The 23,858-nt window shown below is 36.7% G+C and overlaps 1 pseudogene; it reads left to right on the top strand.

Annotated features, from left to right (window-relative positions):
* The window catches only part of LOC120774572, a 111,124-nt pseudogene that overhangs the window by 5,811 nt on the left and 81,455 nt on the right, over window positions 1-23,858 (top strand).

The following is a 23,858-nucleotide window of genomic DNA, read 5'->3' on the forward strand; positions in this document are numbered from 1 at the left end:
CACTTGTTCGGCAAAGCAGCTGGCGCAAAGTATTCAGTGAAACAAGAAAGAATTATTTTCCATTCGATAAATATAAGGTTTAGTATAAATAAATCCATTATTTTTGCCAATAGGTAGGTTGAGTGGCTATCTGACAAAGCACCTAGGCCTTTAGGAGATCCATTATGATACCATCGATACTAAAACCCCCTAACTCTATTGGATCTGAATCGTGTTCCTCGAAGATCTTTACGAATCTCCACCCCTCAGTTTGAGGATTTGCGTTGCTGGCTTTGATGAGCTGCATTATCTGGTTCAGCTGTGACGGTTTAGCCGGCATTCATGCCCTTGCTCTTGACCTGGATGGCAATAGTTTCTAGTCAATCGCTATGAGTATGGTTCTGGAGTATATATCCCCAACTTGGGCTTGCTGACTTTTAGTGTTGGATTGATCTCTGGTCATAACCACCATCATTTTGACCTAACCATGGTACTGTGCACGATGATGTCGGCCGGGATTACGTAATTGCATTTTCAGCGAAACGTTTTCATTGTATGTATTTTCATTTGGCTCTAAAAATTTTACTTTCGCGATCACCCTCATCCAGCATACTAATGCTAGTGCGGCATCGGGCAACTTCAGCAAATGATTTAGCGGGCGTTACGCCCTTCGTTTTGGGTGTTTTGGCATTCCAGCTGATTTCGTCTATGTATTAGTTGCCGCTGCTGTTGGTTTAAGCTTAAAATTGTGTTGAACCGCTTTCACGCAACTAATGAATTCCTGGAAGATTGTTAAACTGTAACTATCGTTGTATAATGAAAAGTCTCAATACTATTTTATAGCGCTACAAGAACAATAACAATAACGTAAACTGAAGTGGTCTGAGATGTTCCAGAGAAAGGTAATAAGCAAGAATTTTGGTTTTGTACATCGAAGAAATAAAGACGAACGAACATTTTAGATAGAAATTTTGATATTCTCCTCTCTCTCTCTTTACAGTATTACAATTGAGAAAAAACGCCAACTTTGGTTGCACCGAAGCTATAATACCCTTAAAAAAAACAGATATAAAAAATTCCTTACAAGCATTTGATTCCGATTGTTCAGTTTGTAAGACTATAATCTATTGTGATTCGATCTGAACAATTTCTTCAGAGATTACATATTTTTCTTGGAAAATAACCCACGCAAAAATTCTTGAAAATATCTCGTAAAATTAAAAAAATTTCCAATCGTTCAGTTCGTTTAGTAGGATATCGGTTCCAACAAATGTGCAGTTTCTTGGGGAGGAAATGGCGTGTGCAAAATTTCGGAATGATATATCAAAAAATGAGTTACTAGTTCGCGTATATGCAGACGGACTTGGCTAATTCGACTAGACATTGCCCACTGTCCGATGGGGATTCATGCTTAAGATTGAACATTTTACCGCATGCCTAGATATCTTCACGAAGAAGATGAGATGGAATCATCTCAACATTTATCGAATGCTTGAACGTCCCACTTTTGCCGGGATCAAAGCAAAAACATCATGCATCTCATATTTTTAGACATCCAGATGAAATACAAGTAGCGGAAATAAGAAAAAAACCTTTAAGTAGATCATATTTGTGATAAGACGTTTTTGCGGTTAGCTGATGTCCATATATAGTAATTTTTCGTATGGCTTCTTAATGAGCTGTATAACACAAGCTGAGTGCCGCCTTGGCGTTGCATTATCTATCTAACTTAATCTATATATAATATGTAGAGATTATGGGGAATATTAAGGAAATGACACCGAATAATTGCACGGAATATTGCCGAATTGACAGTTCATGGCCGGATATAGATGCGGTTCAGTTTCAGTTATGTCTAATCTGTATGCAATAATGTAATAAATTATTACTGTTATTCAAATTTATTTCAGAATATTCACAAATCTTTATATTTATTGAGACAAAAAAACTTTAGAGAATTTTCACCTCATTTTTCAATATTTAAACAGTAAATGAAACTATGGCATAAGAACGATATTTCTATCATGAGCCTATGGGTTTCTACATAATGTACTATGTGTGTATGTTTGCATTCATATGTGAGCCTTTTTAGCATAACCGCAACGCATCATTTATCACAACTGGATCTGTTGAAGTAGCTATTTAATTTAATCTACCCCCTGGACGCAACCCGGTAGGCATAGCCGACTCAGAATACCCTGCATAAATACGCAAACATATACACACTAACACTAACACATGCACAGAATATACTACTTCCACATATGAGTGCTTTGCTGAGTATTTGACGGCGCTCAAGTTGGAGAAAAAATGCCAGCGATATGAAGACATGACAGCTGATAATATCATTTAAGATGCGCGCATGCCAGCGATAACTGTCACAGTGGAATTTAAATAATGACAAACGATTCCAATGCAAACAAGAGTCAAAATCGTGCGAAAATGCGCATAAAAGATATATAAAGCATAGAGTTTACTGGAGAATCGCACTGGGCACGGTGGCAAGTCAAAGGTTAACACGCGCACGTAAAGGCATACGAAGCAGCTCGAGGTTTGAGGCTTAAGGTTTGGGTGTCTTGGCGACGGCGGCGTAAGGGGAATACGCTTAAAAAATGCAAAAGATAAAAAATGAGTTTATTGCGGTTTTCACTGACAATTTTTGTTGTAATTTTTTCTGATTGTTGTTGGCATAGCTAATGTAGTCACATTTGCATGCTTTTGTGGCACGTATTCGGCCGCTTGACGCAGCTTGCGCTCTGGACGCACGCAATAGATGAAATGAGGATGTGAGCGAGTCTCAAAGGATGCGCATGCATGTAGTCATACATATTTGTGTGTATGTGTGTCCGACTGATATCCTTTTTGCTATTCATGCGCCATTACACAAAGCGGTGTTTTGTATATTTTTCTTGGTTTGCGCTGCACTGGGGATACGGAAGGCATTTTCTATTTGTTATATTATTTATTTTTGATTTATGATGTGTGCCTGCTTCGTGGCACGGTGCAGAAATGTTTGTTTTTTAATTCCATATAAAGAGACGTGTGTATATCACAGTACCATATAAAAAAATTTTGTTTGAAAAGTAAACTAAAATTAAATTTATTGTCGAAATGATAAGGCGATTGCGCAAACAACAAACATTTGCTGAAATAAGCACACACACACACTTACATACAAACACATTCAGAAATTATTTCAGTAGTTTCTTTTCTGAAAGCTCTTTAATCGGTTATAATTTTTGCAAGGAAACTGACAGTTGTTTTACCCCAAAAAACACGCTTTCCTTTATTTCCGTTCGCAAGAAATTTTTGATCAAGAGACAAAGCGTGTAATTGAATGTGCAAATATATACCCATACATACATACAAACGCTCAATTACTTATAGTCATAGACTTCTAGTTCTCCTCTACGGTTGCTTATTTGAGTTGGGACAAAGTTGACAAGGGACAACCGGAAACGGAAGTGAAATGTGAGCGGATATTTAAAAGTGAATTAAAATGAAATTATTAAACAACTGTGTACATGCTGCCATAACGGTTCTTAGAGACAAAACTTGCAAACATTAAATTGGCTCTGATTTAATAAATATGAATGCGGAAGAGTCGTAAAATAAATATTAAAACAAAACGTATAGTTTGTATTATTTGCCTTTGAATGGTGAGTTATATGACGTAAATACATTGCAAGGTATAACTTGAAACAAAACAAGAGGAAGTTAATTTTCAATTTTTAATAAAAGCCTGTGTAGCTTCCTTCTGCCATTTCTTCCGTAAACTTTAGTGTTTCTGACGTTTTTTGTTAGTCGGTTAACGCACTTTTAGTGATTTTCAACATAACCTATGTATGGGAGGTGGGCGTGGTTATTATCCGATTTTTTCCATTTTTGAACTGTATATGGAAATGGCTGAAGGAAACGACTCTATAGAGTTTGGTTGACATAGCTATAGTAGTTTCCGAGATATGTACAAAAAACTTAGTGGGGGTCGGGGTCACACCCACTTTTCCAAAAAAATTACGTCCAAATATGCCCCTCCCTAATGCGATCCTTTGTGCCAAATTTCACTTTAATATCTTTATTTATGGCTTAGTTATGACACTTTATACTTTTGTGGGCGTGGCAGTGGGCCGATTTTGCCCATCTTCGAACTTAACCTTCTTATGGAGCCAAGAAATACGTACACCATGATACATGTTTCAACATGATATCTCAATTTTTACTCAAGTTACAGCTTGCACGGACGGACGGACAGACAGACATCCGGATTTCAACTCTACTCGTCACCCTGATCACTTTGGTATATATAACCCTATATCTGACTCTTTTAGTTTTAGGACTTAGAAACAACCGTTAAGTGAACAAAACTATAATACTCTCCTTAGCAACTTTGTTGCGAGAGTATAAAAAACACAAACGAGACAACTTACATATATAAGAAGTGATTATAAAATGTTGCAGGAAACTGGTATCACTGAGGCTTTCGTTCATATAAATTTAGTCTCTTTGTATTTAGAACTAACTTACGGTCGAAGCCGTAGCAGAGAGTGTATACGAAGACCGTGAAGAGTCGATTCGTCGCCGTTCGCAGCAACTCGAACTGACATATGGAACGACATTGGCGCATTTTACGTCGAGATCTTAAAATGAAAGCATACAAAATATAGCTTATGCAAGAACTGAAGCCGCTCGACTTTTCCGAGCGACATCGTTTCGTTCTTTGGGCTCTTAAAAGGTTCCAAGAAAATCCGACGTTTCTGACAAAATTTCGTTCAGCGATGAGGTCCATTGTTATGTAAACAAATAAAATTGCCACATTTGGGACGAAGAGCAACCTGAAGAGATTGAAGAACTGCAATTTCCTCGTGGTGGTGGAATCATCGGTCGGTCAATGGTGATCGTTCTCGCGCCATGATATCTGACCATTTGATGGCTTAAATTGAAGCTCGGGATCTCGGCGACATTTGGTTTCAACAAGATGGCACCACTTCCCACATATCTCATCAATCAATGGATTTATTGAGAGAACACTTCGGTAAACAATTAATTTTACCGTTAGACATTTTTTAGGGGGATATGTAGAGTCTAAGGTCTATGTGGATAATCCCGCTCCGATTGAGATCTTGGAGCAAAACATCACGATTATCATGCGCCACTTACCAGTCGAAATGCTGGAACGAGTCATCGAAAATTGGACTCAACGGGTGGCCCATCTGAGTTGTAAAGAATGTTTCTCTAATGATAATAAACCTTCCCCACTAAATTTGAAGTTTTTGTGTTTTTTCTTTAAAAAAGAAGAGAACTTCGAAAAGGATCACCTTTTCTGACCAAAACATACTCAGACTACTAACGTGTGGCTTCGTTATCTTGTTGTAGTCTAGCATTAACTCTTGACCTCGTACGAGTTTGATGGGCATGGTCCAACCAAGAGTACAATGAACTAAATGTTCAGAGCGAAGTTGAGTTCAGTCAGACTAAATACTCTGAGGAACGCCAATTGTTAGAGTTGCCTGGGAGAAGACGAGGACGATATATCTGTACACTTTCACCTCGACTCGAGACTAAGGTTAAAACAGGCATATGATCCAACCATGAATATTTCGTGGTCCAGTTCATTAACCGGAAGGGTTCTCTGACATTTTTATTAGAATTTCACTGACCCCGAAAATAAGTTTAAGCCGAAAAAAAAACACTTTAAAGTCGGTGAAAAACCATTGATTCAACATAATTTTATTCCACAGGGTCAAACCTTCAATAAGGAATAAAACTTGGCGGTTTTGAGGTGTGTACGCAAACCAGTTCGTAGCAAACGATCGAATTTTTGGACAGAAATATAATTAGTATTTCACAACGATAATGCGCCGTCACATTCCAGCCTGACTGTGACAAACTTTTTTTCCAAACACGAAACGATAGTCATCGCTCAGTCACCGTCTTTGACAGTTAGCTCCCTGTGACTTTTTTAAGTTTTATTAAGTCCGAAATTAAAAATCTGCTTCGGGGAACGCCAATGGAAGTTTTCGTAGTAGACGCTGAAGGTCATCCCAGCCTACGCTTATAAGAATTTTATGAAAAATTAGATTAAGCGTTGTAATGCTTGTGTAGTTTATATCAGAAATTGTGAAAATGATGTATCTTCGGCTCAAGTTTGATGTCCAGTTACAAGTCTTTAATATAACAAGTAAGGAAGGGCTAAGTTCGGGTGTCACCGAACATTTTATACTCTCGCACGATAAAGTGATAATCGAGATTTCATTATCAGTCATTTACATATTTTTCAAATACCGTATTTGTGTAAAGTTTTATTCCGTTATCATCATTGGTTCCTAATGTATATATTATACAGAGAAGGCATCAGATGGAATTCGAAATAGCGTTATATTGGAAGAAGGCGTGGTTGTGAACCGATTTCACCCATATTTCGTACATGTCATCAGGGTGTTAAGAAAATATTATATACCGAATTTCATTGAAATCGGTCTAGTAGTTCCTGATATATGGTTTTTGGTCCATAAGTGGGTGCAGCTTCCTTCTGCAATTTCTTCCGTAAAATTTAGTGTTTCTGACGTTTTTGTTAGTCGGTTAACGCACTTTTAGTGATTTTCAACATAACCTTTGTATGGGAGGTGGGCGTGGTTATTATCCTATTTCTTCCATTTTTTAACTGTATATGGAAATGCCTGAAGGAAATGACGCTATAGAGTTTGATTGACATAGCTATAGTAGTTTCCGAGATATGTACAAAAAACTTAGTAGGGGGCGGGGCCACGCCCATTTTTCCAAAAAAATTACGTACAAATATGCCCCTCCCTAATGCGATCCTTTGTGCCAAATTTCACTTTAATATCTTTATTTATGGCTTAGTTATGACACTTTATAGGTTTTCGGTTTCCGCCATTTTGTGGGCGTGGCAGTGGGCCGATTTTGCCCATCTTTGAACTTAACCTTCTTATGGAGCCAAGAAATACGTGTACCAAGTTTCATCATGATATCTCAATTTTTACTCAAGTTACAGCTTGCACGGACGGACGGGCGGACAGACGGACGGACGGACGGACAGACAGACATCCGGATTTCAACTCTACTCGTCACCCTGATCACTTTGGTATATATAACCCTATATCTGACTCTTTTAGTTTTAGGACTTACAAACAACCGTTATGTGAATAAAACTATAATACTCTCCTTAGCAACTTTGTTGCGAGAGTATAAAAACAGTTTTAACAGCTCTGGGAAGAAGTTCCGTCATGTCTGTAGCAAAAGTTTAAGAAAGAAAGGTAAACCTACTTCCAAATATGAGCAAAAAATAGTAATAATTTGTTCATAATCTTAATATTCTTAACTTATTCTCAAAATCTTTGTTGCTCCCCTCAAAGTAATCGACATACGTTTCATGACATCCTGGTAGTCGGAAAGCATTGTTTCACATGATGAGAAATTTCGCACTGTTAGTTATACTAACCTAGAAAAAACATTTCGACGAATGGGTTTTCGGGCGAAATTTAAATAGAAGTCTTACTATTTTTAGTCCACAGTAGTCGAAATTATTATCAAAGCGATCTTCCCAGATACAACCGTATTTAATACATTGCTACAGTATTGTTACAGTTTATTCATAAGAGGTGCTAAAAGTATTTTCTCTACCGATATTACTTACATGACAATTTTCAGAAAGAAAAATACTTTTATCGTTGACAGTTAATGATGACAAGTAGTAGGTTTCTTAATCCTTCTATGAGTCACAAAAGTGTTTTTAATTTCAACTATGCATTTCTTCTCGAAATAACACAGCATTTATAACGTTTATAATCTTGTAACGCCAGGAGCAGGCGAATCCGATTCCCGAATCGGTAACGATAGAGTAGACGTTCCGTTGCCCAACCATGAAGAAGTTCGAATAGCAATAACCAGTCTGAAGAACATCAAAGCGGCTGGGCAGATAGATTGCCGGCCAAGCTATTCAAATATGACGGTGAAGTACTGATAAGAAGCATGCATGGCCTCTTTGTAGAATATGGTCGGACGAAAGCATGTCCGACGATTGGAATTTAAGCGTGCTTTACTCAATCCACAAAAAGGGAGCGCCACAATCTACGCCAACTAGCTTGGGATAAGTCTCCTAAATATCGGATATAAGGTTCTATCCAGCGAATTGTTTGATATATTAAAGCCCACCGTCAACAAATTGATTGGACCTTATGACTATGGCTTTAGGCCTGGAAAATAAATAAGTGATCAGATAATCTCCATTCGACTTTATAGCAACACGACCAGAAGCTGCTTTTATTCCGCGAAGTCTGAATTTGTTATCCCTGAAAAATTAACACGGCTGTGTAAAATGACGTTGAGCAATACCAAACACTCCTACAGGAGCGGGAAGGACCTTTTTGAGCGGCGCGATACCAAATCGAGCAGGTACAATCTTCTATAAGAGTGCACAGTTGCTGGCGTATGCTGTTGATATGATTAGCCTCAACATGCGCGCCGTAAGTTCTGCTTTCTCCAAACTAAATAAAGAATCAAAGCAAATGGAAAGCATAACTACGAAATCGTAGACAATTTCGTCTATCTTGGAACCAGTATTAACACCAGCAACAATACCAGCTTCGAAATCGAACGCGGCTCTTGCCAACCGGTGCTACTTCGGCCTGAGTAGTAAATTGAGAAGTAAAGTCCTCTCTCGACGAACAAAGACCAAACTCTATACGCCAGAAAAGAAGAAGAATCAGCAACAAGCCTTATGTAAAAACCATTTAATTGTCGAAACTAAAACTTTGCCTTACTTATTGTTATAAGGTTCTATGGGAGTTGAGTGGTCACGAATCCATATCATACGTATGATATCGTATTCATTTTATTATTTTGTCACCTTTTGATGAGCAATAACTGAAGTGAACTATTTTCATTTCTCGTTTAAACAATTCCCTTGATTCAACTTCAATTCAAATAGTCCAGTCCAGATATCAAATATTTCACATGAAAATAAAATAATATTTGCTCTCTCTTATTTACTTGGGATTTTTGTGTACTCTACCATATAAGGTACATTAGGTCTGATAAGAAATTTGTAAAATCTTGAAGGAAAGACTGGAGACCCTATAGACACACATGTGTATAAATGATCAGCGGGTCGAGCTGAGTCGATGTCTGTACGTAAGCGTCCTTTTCACCACAAGAAGTTCCCCATTTGTAGCATTCGCTGATATCCAACCATTATAAGATATAGGTGTCATAGAAACTGAACGCTAGAAATCAAGTCCTCTCTCACTTATTTTCTTACAAGTTAGCTAAACTCACCACAAACTCGAAACAAAACAAAGATTCAAAAAAAGTATAATAAAGACATTGATTTTACGAGATAAATTAAGCTCTAAATAGATATGAATCCTTAACTTTCCATAACCAACCCAACAGTTTTGCGCACTTGCCACACTACACTCATAACCGGAAGCGGAAACGGAGATGGACATGGCTACTGGCAGTCAACCGACCCGAATGACAGTTATCCAACCAGTTAGCAAGGCAGACAAGCAGCTGAGTTGGAGGATGTTACAACGTGATACTGCGAAGTGACATGAAGAAGAATTAAGGCAGAAAGGACTTTTGCCCCTTCGAATGGGAGAGTGCGGAAAGAGGAACGGCGATGAAGGCGTAAAAGGGATTAATTGAATTGAATAATTACGCAGATGCTGACCAGAATGGCAGAGCGACACAGACACAAACAGTAGCGGCTACAACACAACTACAACAACAGCAACAAAAACAGTAGAAGCTGCCACAACAACTAGAGCAAAAGGCTACACAGTTCTTGCCACTTAACGAGCCTTGCAAATTTGTAACAACACAAGGCAAACAGCAGTTATGCCAGCAATAACAACAATAACAGCAACGACATGAATCCGTTATTTTGGCAACACTTGCTGCAACATAACATGTTATCGTGTTATGGTCATTTGTTTCCTCACATAATATGTTATTGTAGTTTTTGTTGTTGTTGTTGTTGTTTCTGCTGTGTTAAATGGCTAATTTGTTTTGCTCTATACGCATGTTTGAATTTGTAAACTCATTTGTTGCTGTTAGTTGCAGCTGTCATATGCGTACATACAAATGTCATACATACGACATATACAAACATACATACATACATATGTATATAGCATATAGCTTATATGTATGTATACAGCTCAGAAAAGCTCACATCAATTCAGGCACGGATTTAGTGTCGGATCTTCAACACGATTTCACCCATTAGAGCGAGACATTTAACACATACGTACATACTTGTATGTAGTTATCCGGCTAAGGATGTTCCATCGGAGCTTTATTAAAATATATAAATTGACTAGAGGACCCGTCCTGATACATGGATAATACTACTACTACCATCTATATGATTTCTATTAGTTGGATTATAACTATTAGTTAATGAGATATAGCATTTTTATGAAGCAACTTGTGTTAGTTTAAAAAAAATGGATCATAAAGCATTTCGAGTGTTAATAAAGCATTGCTTTTTGATGGAAAATACTGTTGAATTTGGGCTCAGGGAAATCCACTGATGAAAAGATATTTACTAAGCTTAAAGAGGCGAAAGCTCTGTGCAAAGTGGGTGCCTCGCAAGTTCATAATCCAACAAACACAACGAATAACTGATTCTGAGAAGTGTTTGAGTGCTCTTTAATCGTAATAAAACCGAATTTTTGCGTCGGTGTGTGACAATAGAAACATAACTCCATCATTTCCCACTGAAGTCCAATCGACTGTCATTCTAGTGGACTGCATATGATGAACCGGTTCTCAGGCGTGGAAAGACGAAAAAGTCGGCTGAAAAGGTTTTAACATCAGTCTTTTGGGATGCACGTTGGGATGCACGTGATATAATACATACTCAACGACTGATTACTGTGCCAGTTTTAATCCAATGAACTGTCTATTTAGTTGCAGTTCCTTTCTACTATTACAAATACATACTTTGAAATTGTATTATTTTTGAGGAAGAATCTGTATAAAATTGTAGGCATATATTCAAATGATTCCTGCAAATATGAGTTTGGAACAAATGCTTATGATTTGAAATATAATTTTTGTATTTATGAGTTGTATTAAATTTTGATATAAAGAGATAAATGGTATTCCATGTCCTTACCCTGGTTCTAAGCTACTTCTCCACCAATTTTCAGCCAAATCGTTTTAACCGTTCTTGAGTTGAATGGTGCAACTAACACAACTTTCTCTTTTATATATAGATATAGCTACCCAGAGATGTATTGAATCACCCAATTTTTTACTTAAGAACGAACAACTCTATCCACCTTATAAAAACTTGTCTGCAGAAGTCGCCTTTTACTTTTGCATTGTTTTGTTTATTGCACGTTTACGCCAATTTAAGGTTTGAATATTGGATACTGCGATGGTAGCGCAATCTATCGGATCCAATGTAAAACATTCCAAAATTAGCAATTAATTACAAATGAAAAATTAATTAAAAAAAAACATTTTCCAGTGGACCAAATTGTGAATATAAACCATCCTCGAATCTCCTTAAACACTCACAAAAAATTTCATCAAAATCGGTCCAGCCGTTTAGGAGCAGTTCAATTACAAACACACTTTCAGAATATTTATTTATACTATAAAGATGTAAAAAGCAAAGGTCTTGAATGGGAAGTTTAGTAATAACTGATTTCTTTATTTGTTGAAAATTTGCAAATTTTTGGTTCGTCCTTAACCTCCGTTACCACGACAGTCGGGTCTAAGTAACCGGAACAGCCCCGGACCTTTATCCGGCAAAGAATCTTTTCTGCCGCTACAACAACAACAGCGTCCTCAATACCAAAAAGTGTACTATAGAATGAGGTTGTGGAATTGAATTCTAAAAAAATGTACGAAATTTTTGGAGGCTTGATAAGAGATCAGATGCGGTTAGTAGAAACAGTAAAAACTGCAATGTTATATTTGAATAAAAAATAATTAAATTAAAAAATGAAGTCTCAGATGTGGTCTTATGAGTCAGTTATGGGGTTATATGGATTTCACGGCCAAAAAAAATCGATTTTTTTGTTGTATTTAATTTTATACCGTCTCTAGAATCAGTCAATATTGTCCTGAATGCTCAAGTGTATCCGCGTAATAGTTTTGCAGATACAGCCATGAAAATTTGAGCGCTCGAAGTCAGCTATATATTCACTTGTAAAGAGTTTTCCTTGTAGGTAAAACCCAACCAGCAACAAATATAGAAGTAACGGGTTGCTTAATTTTGTCTTGTTGGTACACTCTTCATGTGAATATACATATGTGAAGTTTCATTTCAATCTGTCAATTCATTCTTTGTTTACAATCCATTGAGTGTCGCCGTGTCACAGTATTTTGAAAAAATTGAATATCGTGCAGTGATAAAATTCTTATTTTTAGAAGCTGTAGTACCAAAAGAAATCCACCAGCGAATGTTAAAAGTGTATAATCATTGTCCTACAATTAGAAGAGTAGAAAAATTGGTTGCTGAACTTAAACGTGGTCGTACAAGCCTTGAAGACGATCCACGTGAAGGACGTCCAAAAAGCGCATCAACATCAGAAATCATAGCCAAAATACAGAATATGGTTTTGGAAGATCGTCGATTGACTGAGAGAAATTTAGTAGAGGCTCTACCCATCTCATTAGGCAGTGTGAGCCATATTTTAAGTGAAATTTGGGTTTTAGAATGTTGTGTGCACAATGGGTGCCGCATTTGCTAACAATGGAACAAAAACCCATTCGAATGCGATTTCCTCAGTAACATTTGGAACGTTTTAAAAAGGATAAAGTGGATTTTGCGCGTCGATTCATCACTATGGATGAGACTTGGGTCTATCAGCATGATCCTGAATCAAAACAAGAGGGTAAAGAGCGGTGTGAACCTGGTTGTTCGGCTTCGAAACGAGTACGTGCCCGAAAATCGGCCAAGAAGGATATGGCATCAGTTTTTGGGATGCGAGAGTAATGTTGTTTGTGGATTACTTGCAAACTGGTAAAGCAATTAATTCTGAATATTATTGTAACTTTTTGGACCTGTGGAAGGAAAAACTTCGTGAAAAAAGACCCGGTTTGCAGAAGAAAAAAATCTTTCTTCATCAGGACAATGCACCGTGTCACAAGAGCACTTTGACAAAAAATTGATGCGTGGCAAGCGTTTTTCAGTAAATGAAGAGGTCATAACGGCTGTTGAAGCATTTTTTGCAGACCTTCCGAATTCTCACTTCAGGATTCCACAGATTGGTGGATCGTTGGAATAAGTGTATTAATGTTCAGGGAGATTATACTGAATAATAAAGTGTAGTTTGAATCATACAACTGTGTTTTTTTTTATAAAACGACAAAACTTGTTGAACAACCTGGTATTGTGTGTTTACGTCTCGGAAAGTTTGTCTGTCAACTTTTATCATGGAAAAAACTTCTACAACGCATTTGCTTAACATTTGTGTTTCAAATGGAATCACAATGAAATTGTTGAAAATGCTGCAGATTTATCCAGCTTCTCCTAATGACAATAATATCAAAGAAGTTGAAGATACGCTGTTTCAATATGGTCATGTTGGCATGAGATAGACAACAGCAGATCTCAACATGTTGTGTTGATCCCCTCAACACATTTTGGTTAAGGTTTCGGGTATGTAGCCAATGCTAGATTAGTACCAAAGGAGATGAACCTTTCACAAAACTAGACGTCGTGTAACTGAGGACCTTACATTCATAAAATGAATATGATGTCGAAACTACCCATCAATTACGCGAATGGCGCGCAAAAATTAACCGAAGCCAAAAGCATCTGGATTCGCTGAAGACATCTCAGGCCATCCCAGTCGGGACCTTTAACAAGTGTATTACATATGTACATGTGTTGGCTCAAAAGGAGTCCACTTTGAAGGCGATATTAAAGATTTCTTTCAATAAACCTGAAAATTCATGTTCAACAGTCCGGTTCAAATTTGATCACATAGTAAATGTAATTCCCAAAAGCTTGCTACTTGAAATATAACTTTTAACCAATTAAGAGCATTCTTACGCAGCTATTTTAACCATATGTGTCCCTATATGCATTTATGGAATTCAAATTAAGTTTCACTTTTTTCAATTATTCAAACGCTCAGCTTGATGAACCCTTTATAAAATTTGCCTTCATGCATACCTTTGTCTATTTGACAGCGGTTTGAGTGGCTGTCAAGGACATTACACATAATTTACTTATATTAAGAACAGTTATCTCTGCATGCAGGATTTGTGAGCAACAGCAACAGGACTTGTGAGCAACAGCGAACACTCACACGAGTACAATCATATCTAGATGTTATCTGTATATCTGTACATATACATATACGTCTATATAAACATAAAAACATTATCTTTCATCATTTCATGCTTTTGTTTGTGTGGGATTTTAACCATATCACGCACCTGTGGCATAGAAGTGTCAGAAACACTCAAATCTTTTAATTACCTTCAAGCTGACCTATCATAGGCGCAAAAATAAATGGGGTACTTTCCGATTGTGTAAGCAAATTTAATGCCATATTTTATTACAACATTTATAGATAATTGAGTAAAAGTCCTGAAATTAATCATATTTTTGTATATCTATAAGTAAAAATCTGTATACAGCGTCTTATTCTCCGCCAGCTTGCGTTCATTACGCATCATTTCCAAGCCGCCAGCTAAAGCGACATTTGTAGCGTTCATTTAACCTGAATTTCCTTATTAATTCGATTTTTATTGCACCCCAGAGAGTCATCATGTGGCTTTTGAAATTTAATGTAATCCGAAAAAGAACGATGAAGAAGAAATGCCTAATGCCACCACCCATCAGTCCCGACAGCTAGCGAGCGAAAGCATTCCAACCTGTTTTTCCAGTGCCTTTATTTCTTCATTAATTTGCGTCGCACGGCAGAGATTTTCCAAAGGAGATTACTGGCCTACCTCGCAATCAGCTTAATCTGACTTACACAGCTAAACCCACATACTCGTACCTCGTACCTATGTACATATATATTCCTAGGTATGTCGAATGCCTGAGTGTGCAGGACGCTCGGGGCATACGTTGATCTTCTGCGACACAGCGAAGGGGTTAATTCGACGCGAGCAACATTTTCATTTTCACAATCAATGCTTTGACAATTAAAAATCCACCACCGTTTTCAGTGGTCTCATTTGCATGATGTGATTCTATGAGTACATACATACGTACATATACTCTGTGTTTAATTGTGGCACATGAACTCGTATAGGGCCGGCGTTGAAGATGTGGGGTTTGCTTAGATAAATGTTATTTATTTGTTATTACGCGCTTCGTTGCAAAAGACAATTACGTTAGTTGGCATTTCTTTAATTAAATGAACAATTTATGTTAAATATAATATAATACTCCGATGAGAGAGATTTTGTGCTAAAAGTAGTGAGTAAAAAGAAATCCATTACCATATGTTTTCGATAACTTTTTGTCATTTTAAGGTAACTTCATAATGCACTCTTATACTCTCTTTTGTCACTATTACACAAAAACGGTGAACGATTTTCTTGGTTCCACATCCCGACTATAAGCTGGAAGTTTAAGAATCTTTGCTTCCGCAATTACTGCCGAACACAATTCCTCTGCCATTTTGAGCTCTGTTGCACCCAGCAGCTTTGTTTTGTATCCATCCTTCTTTAAGTAGTTCCAAGCAATTGTTTGTGCAATGGTTAGCTCCAAGTCGAATCCAACGATTTCCATCACTTTATCGTCTCTTCGTCATCTGATTGTAATCTAGTTAAATAGTTAGCCTTAAACATTACAATAAGTAATAGCTTTTCTGCTCTTTTATTATATCGTTCACTATCCACATCAGGACTGGTGACAGAAGGATTTGCAACGGATTTTGGACTTTTACCAATAGTCTTCAAAATCAGTCCTAAGTATAATGTTACGGATGCGTCTCAGATAAGATTCAATGGGAACTACTCTATTTATTGATTTTTAGTCCGACTATTTTGACTGTTCATTAATTGTAACATTGGATTTATGCTTCGTAGGCGATTATGGAATAACACAAAAACTTATTTGGTTTGCGCTTAAGGCGTTGGAATCTTTAGAGCCAAAAAAATTTTAGTTTTTATGTTCTTATTTTTAGAGTAAGAAACGCTGTCAACAAATCGTTTTGAGATTATATTTTAATGCGTATATGAGCTGTTCTTTAATTATTCTTCAAAACCCGCACCGAATACTTTTCAAGGCATCGCTACAATCTCCGAAGAAATCGCTCAAATCCGACTACTATAACAGATAGCTGCCACAAAAACTAAGCATAAAAATAATTGCATACCTTTATATGCTATAACAGATGATAATACCTCGAAGTAGCCGAAGTTAACGTTCCTTTTTTACTGTAAGAATGAATATAAATATCTTCTAAATTTGACTCTATATGCACCTCAAAAAAATAATGAAAACTGAAAAGTATTTGGTAGTTAATAAATCTACCAATATTTGAACTGTGAAATCATTTTTAAAAAATTTCAAAACACAATATAATTATGATATTTATAACGGGTGGGCCATCTAACGTTTTAATTTTGAATTATCTATATTTCGACATTGGAAACGTCAAATACCACTCGGAAAGTGACAGATATTCAGTAAAAAGTCTAAAATTTACGAAATGGGTCGCTATTCACTAGAAGAAAACTGGGAAATATTGAAAACTACAGTTCCCAAGTTGGGCAGAAGATCGTTTGAGCGAGCATGGTCAATTTTACCGAAAAATCTTCTTTTCGGACGAGGCTCATTTCCACCTCGATGGTTACGTTAACAAGCAGAATTGTCGCATTTGGAGCACAGAAAATACGCACATAATCGTCGAGAAGCCAATGCACCCAGCACGAATCACTGTATGGTGCGGATTTTGGTCTGGTGGAATCATCGGCCTATGTTTCTTCGAAAATGAATAAGGAACCGCCGTAACCATCAATGGGGAGCGATATCGCGCACTGTTAACCGAATTTTTCTTCAAGCAAATTGAAAAGGAAGACTTGGACAACATTTGGTTCCAGCAGAACGGCGCTACGTGCCATACAGCAAACGCTACACTCAATCTTTTACGCCCTATTTTCGAAAATCGCATAATCAGCAAAAGAGGTGATGTGAATTGGCCTTCCAGAAGCTGCGATTTAACTCCGTTGGACTATTTTCTGTGGAGAGCTGTTAAAGATAAATGTTACGCCAACCATCCAGAAACAATTCAAGATCTAAAGTACGCGATTCAAGCTGCTGTAGCTGCCATAAGGCCTGAAACCATCGAGAAAGTACTCCAAAATTGGGAGGATCGGATAAGCTACTGTAAACTCAGCCGTGGTAGTCATTTGTCCGAAATTGTTTTCCACAAATAAATTTCATAAAACAACCTTTTAATTGTATGTTAGACCTTTGAAAAATATCAAGTCGTTTTTTTTATTGACTTTTTACATTTAAAACTTTATATGGCCCACCATGTATTTAGGTGGGTTTCAGCAAACATATCAAAGTTCGAATATACGACTGACACGTGGTCGACGCCCTCGTCCTGAAGTATATGTTGAACCACTTCAAAATCAAAGTTAACATCAGCTTTTTCAATAGGGATGATCTAAGTGTCGTTTCGGTCATTTTTAATTACATAATTTTCAAGAGCCAATAGGACAAAGAACTCGAAGAAATGAAAATATTGCTACCGTTCAGGGAAGTATATCTGAAGAGCGCAATTTGTCGCTTCTAAGCGCAACCTGGTGGATTTTTAGAAGGGATTTGGGCTTGCATTCGTATAAAATTATTCTCTCTCAAGAACTGAAACCATTGAACCATCGCATAAGTCTAGAATTTGCTGATTTTGCTTTGGAACAAATTGAAAATGATAACTATTTTTCAAGCAAATCGTCTGCTCCGATGAGGCTCACTTTCAACTAAGTGGTGCGGTAAATAAATACAACTGTCGATTCTGGTGCGAAAAAATTACAAATTATTCATGTTTTTGGTTTGCTAGAATCACCGCTCCGAATTTCTTTCGAATTGAAGCCGTTGAGACCATTATTGTCAACGGTAAGCGATATAGATTCATGATAACCAACTTTTTATGACCGCAGTTGAATGAGTTTTTCTTGACAACATCTGGTTCCAAGAAGACCGAGAAGTTTGGAATTTAGATTATTTCAAGAAATTGTCCTCCAAGATGTTGTGATATAAAACAATTAGACCATTTTGTGGGGTTATTTGGTTATTTGAAGTCATTGGTTCCAAATACTTAGTGGACATGGATGCTTTGGTAGCTACATTTACCTAATGATGCTCTATTCAGAACTTAATTGTTTCGATTACACATTAAATAAAAAACAAAAACATTTGATTTTCTTTACGAATAAGCGGGTTTAAAAAAATCATTTTAGATTAGAAAGATTAAGAAAAAAAAAGAAAAAATGAATCAATTGTTTTTTAAATATAGAATAAATGATCCGATTCTCTTAAGCCGCGTCCAACTTTGTTGTGATCTGCTGCTACCTCAACTTTGTCATGTTCAATATTTCTAACAAAATATGATACTGTATTTTGGGATACCTATTGCCTAGCTATTTCACAAACCTTCATTTGGAGTTCTGGCAATCTACCAACTTACAAACATACATTAAAATCGGATTTCGAAAATTCGAACTTAGGTTACATAGTTTGAGAAATCTTGTAGAATTATTTTGTGCGCTCATTTTAAATGAACCAGTCCGAGCAAAATTGATCCGAGCAGGCATTTGGAATTTCGGAATGTGGAACATTTTATTTCCACAATTGTAATTTACCGTAATAAACACCTCGTATACAAGACATAATCGGCATCACAATCAAATCAAGTCACTTATGTAAATAACAATGGATTCAAGTCACTTTGGTTTTGCAGGTTTCTTAGGATGCCTAGTACTTCACATACATACATATACAATGTGCATATGTATCAATGTTAGTACATAGATATATACTTGTATTAACAAGTAATTTCAGTCTTGTGCAACAGTTTTAGGCGTTATGCAACAGGAGAATCTTCTGCGTGCGCAAGAAGACTTCAACAAGACGATGACGATGTCATCAAGAGCAGAGATTAAGTCATCATAGCACATGTGTATCCTCCCATAAATACATATGTTTGTATGTGCGAATTCGTCTGTGTTTACTGCAGCACTTCAGTCATTCAAGCCTGACATTCCGATTATTCTTGGCCAAGTGAAGTCGGCAATGTTTGCTTTGCCAGTTGTCTTCTCTAGTTGTGGCCTCAACTTATGCCGACATTGTTTGGGTGCATGTGTGTATGTGTGTAAGTGGGTATTGTAAGTTTGTTGTTTGAGTTTAAGAATGATGTAGTCTCACTTGATTGCGAAGGCATCTTGTGGTCGGCCTAAGCGCTTTTGTTCTTGTTCTTGTGGCGTTTAAGTCATAATGTGACTTGCAAGTACTCAGCTCACATGTGGGTGTGTATGTATAAGTGCTAGTGCTATGTGTTATATAACTACATACTTGTAGATATATAGTCACATTTAATGGATGTGTTTATTTGCTTTATTTGTTTATTAAATCATTCATGTTGGTTGCAGACATTTTCAGTCATTGCTGTCAGAGTCGCTTTATTATGGTTGTCTGAGTCTTAAAGATGCTTGTGTAACTCGGAATTGTTTTGACATTGTTGTCACCGACTCGTGCAGTGTTTTGCATTTGTTTATCTATTTAAATATATTTTTGGAAAATAAAATTTATGATAAAATAATAGTGATATTTTCGCAAAATAATCCCTACCATAATAGGTTGCATTTAACAATGTCTTTAATAGCGCAATCGTTTATTGACTGGAAGCAACCCGCATAGGGCCAGATACAAATAAAATATCCACTGAGAAACGGAGGATTAAGGCGGAATGAAACCAAGACTGCTCAGATTAGCGCAAACATGGAGGTGTACTGTTACCAGTGACCTATGGTCCTTTGGAGCTAATGAGCTTCTGAAAAAACTTTAAAGGAAAGTAGCTAAAATGATAGCCTTTTCAGACGACATAGTACACTAGTGATGAGAGTTTTTATATACAATCGGTAACGCGAAGGCCAACGTTCTAAATTTAAAGCACCTATATGAAGTTTGGCTTGACTTGCTTTACGGTGCTTTGTGGTGGTGGACCGCTGCTAACAAAATATAGAATACCATTGGAGTAGATATAAATACTCATTATTCAAAGCATAAGCGCTAAGAATTACTTCCAAGTATGCATTAGAAAGGCTACTTAATCTACCACCAATCAAAATTGCAGTGGAAAGCTCTGGAGGAAAATCAGCTGCAAGGCTAGAGGTATTAGGGGAATTCGCTATAAGAAGATTCGGGCATAGCTCAATAAACAGGGGGTAGATGGACAAATTGGACCACATACCCTCGCGATTTATTTGGGAGAGAAGGTACCTGGTCACATTAATCTTCTGCACGGAGCTGAATCTTCAACAATTCAAGTTACCGGAAGATTGCAGTATCTTGCAAGCGGAAGTATTTGAAGTTAGGAAAGCGACGGAAATAGCTAAAAATAGCCATGCGGCAGGGTAAAAAAGTATATTTGGCACAACGGTAGCTAAATACAGCCTCCATGATGACACATCCCCACTAAATACCAGCATAGGAAAATTCAGTAAGGTATCTGGCTGCTTCCGGATCGTGCTGGATGTGCTCGTCTTGCACTCCAACTTACACTCCATGTCTACGCCAACAAAGAAGAAGTAGAAGCCAGTCGGCAATCAAGGAGATAAGTTTTCAACGAATTACGTCGGAAACTGTGCTTAGAAACAGTAGATGTAGCGACTGTCGGAAGTTGGCTGCATATGTACAGGATTCCACTCCACAAAGGAACTTCTGGAAATTAATTAACTGATGAGATTGCCAAAACCACCATCCGTTTGGCTACCGAACAAATACAGAAAAAACGAAAGAATCAGGATCAAACAGGATCTCCAAGGCAATGTACAAGAGCTCCGTACGAAAAATTTCATGATTTTTACATGAAACATCTCGAAAGCACTAGCTTGCGGTTGATAGCCTCTTGACAGGTCGCAAACTACTGGCATCAAATGCGAGGACGATACATATGGAAAGTGCAAAAAACTAGGCATGAGAAGGACGCTAGAACACCTCCTGTGCCTTGGTTAGCACTGTGTAGAACCCGTCTTAAATATCTAGTACCTTCGCAGTTCAAAGGACTAGACGGGATATCAAACTTATATATCAAGTCGCTCTTAAAGTTCGCAAAAAGCGTTGCCGTCATGTATGACGAATCCATTTGGGTTTGCTAAGTCTGCCAGAATAACTCAACATATTTTAAAGAGGATAACTTGAATAGAAATTAGATAATTTACTTAAACTTTAAACAAATTAGTTCATTGTCAAGCTGACAAAATGGCAATAAATAGCATGTAAGAAAGGACGAATATTTTAAATTATCGTAATTTTCATAGATCAAAGACGGAGAAATATTTTTAGTGGATCCACTGGTCAACCCGAAGTTTGAAAATTATTATATTAGCCCTAAAGATGGGGAATCGGGGTACTTTTTTATTGATTTTTAACTCAAGGCACATTAATTTGAGGAAAATATGCTCTGTGAATTTCTTTAATATATCACAGACATTGATAGATATTTTCTGCATAAAGTCAAATATATACACTGAGGACCATATGTTAGGCATCTGAAGCTTGAAAACTTGTTTTACGATTTTATAATAGGTTGTCAAAAAAGTCTTGCGGTATTTTCGCTAGTTGGCGCTGAAAGCGCGTAGTTCTAGTTTTATTCGTCGCATCGGGTCATGCTATACCTTTTTGGAAAGCTCATTTCACGCGCTAACTCGTGTTTGATTGATTGTCGTTTCTTTTAAGTCGTTCGTGAGTTATAGCGTCGCAAACGTGGAGCAAAATAAAGAGAAAATACGGCATATTCTACAGTACTACTACGATAAAGGCAAAAATGCATCGATACGGATATGGTTTCAACGTTTTCGTTCTGGTGTAGAGGTGATCGAAGATACGCCACGCTCCGGAAGGCCTGCCGTCGAAAATTGCGATAAAATCGCTGAATTGGTCGAAAGAGACCGGAATAGTAGCAGCCGCAGCATCGGTCAAGAGCTGGGCATGAGTCATCAAAAATTCATTTCAATTTCAATAAAAAAAAAAAATTCAATACAAATACCGCAAGACTTTTTTGACAACCCATTATATGTATCTATACTGTATAGTGAAGAAATCAGTTGTAGTTAACATGTGCTTAATATTGCAGTATAATTTCAAATTTCGACCATTCATTCGACCGAACAAATGTTAAAATAATATTATGCACCAAATTTAGTTGATATTGGTTGAGAAGTTCCTGCGATATCAAATTTCTACTAAAAGTAGGTAGTAACACACCCATTGGCAAGTTTTACCATGAGTTTTATGCAACCTCTCCATACCATTTTGGTTGTGAGATTTAATACTACGGCCGAATTTATTTACTAGACAACCTTTTTGAATAAGTTTTCAACCATTGAAGTCCAGGTATGTCTGAACAAAGAGGAGTTTAGAAAATATGTAAAATATTTAATATTTGAAAATATTTACTATGAGTCCAAATGCGCTAAAAGTCCATGGAAATAATTTTTAAGCATAATTTGATAAATATGACTTGGCCATGCATTAACTACTTCAAATAATGTTACAAAACAAATTAATATTAATGTATGCCGCTTAGAAATATTTAAATATGTTCCAAGTTAAGTTTACCCAAGCAGCATTACACAAAAGTGCCATTTAAAATGTTTTCATACTTCTTTGTGCAGCAGGGCGTATACGCAACCATGAGAGAGTAAGCTCAAAAGAACAAATAATAAATGATGTCATGCCTTTGTACAGACATATTTATAAAATGCAAGCATTTGCACATAACTATTTATGTGTTATGTTATGTGTTAGTTTTAGTCAGGTAGCTAAGTTTATATTCATGTAGTTATACATACATATATACCAAATATCCCACACTTTTTTGTCTAACACACAGATAGAAAATTTAATTTTTGCTTTATTTTTGCTCTATGTTTTACCCATTATTCCCTCATTATATATATTTTTTACTGCTAACACACAAATTGTAACCACCTACAAATATTTTATCTTGTTGCAGTAACACACACGCCACCATAGCTGGTTGTATGTGTGAAAGTTTTCCTAGCAAACCTAACTATGAGCATTAAAAAGCTCCGCCTACGCTTTAAAGCTTTTGCTAGGCACTCGTGTCACACTTTACCTGCTGCAACAACAAAACATCGTGTAGGCGTCGCCATTCGCTAAACGAGGCTCCGCCCAACTAAATGTACTTATGTATCTCTTTTGCAGTACATAATTGTACATAAGCTGTGGATACGATGAGGTTGGTGAATGAATATAAGTAAACTGGTAAACAGGAGTGCCATATAAAGTAAATATATATTTTTAATGCGACATATGAAAAAATGTCGACAAAGTTGAACTAGCGAGCTTTAATGTTTAGAACTATTTTTTTATAGAGATTATGTTGAAACTTTACTTTTTAGATATCAATAACTGACTTTGATAAATTGGATTGTATATGAAAAATTATGGCTTGCATATGAAAAATAAACATTTATAATGCTGATTATAAGGAAAGTGAAAACAAAATACAAAAATCTGTGACCTCTTTCATCCTATTGCTTGGATATCCATTTTTACTAATTCTGAGAATAGTCGATCTAATTTTCATTTATTAATGCAATTTTCAATAATACTGATAGTGATCAGAAAATAAAGAAAAAACGTTGGGAAAGTTAGTCATACCAAAAATTATGATTAT

Source organism: Bactrocera tryoni, chromosome 4, assembly GCF_016617805.1.
Source record: "Bactrocera tryoni isolate S06 chromosome 4, CSIRO_BtryS06_freeze2, whole genome shotgun sequence".
Classification (NCBI taxonomy): Eukaryota; Metazoa; Arthropoda; class Insecta; order Diptera; family Tephritidae; genus Bactrocera; species Bactrocera tryoni.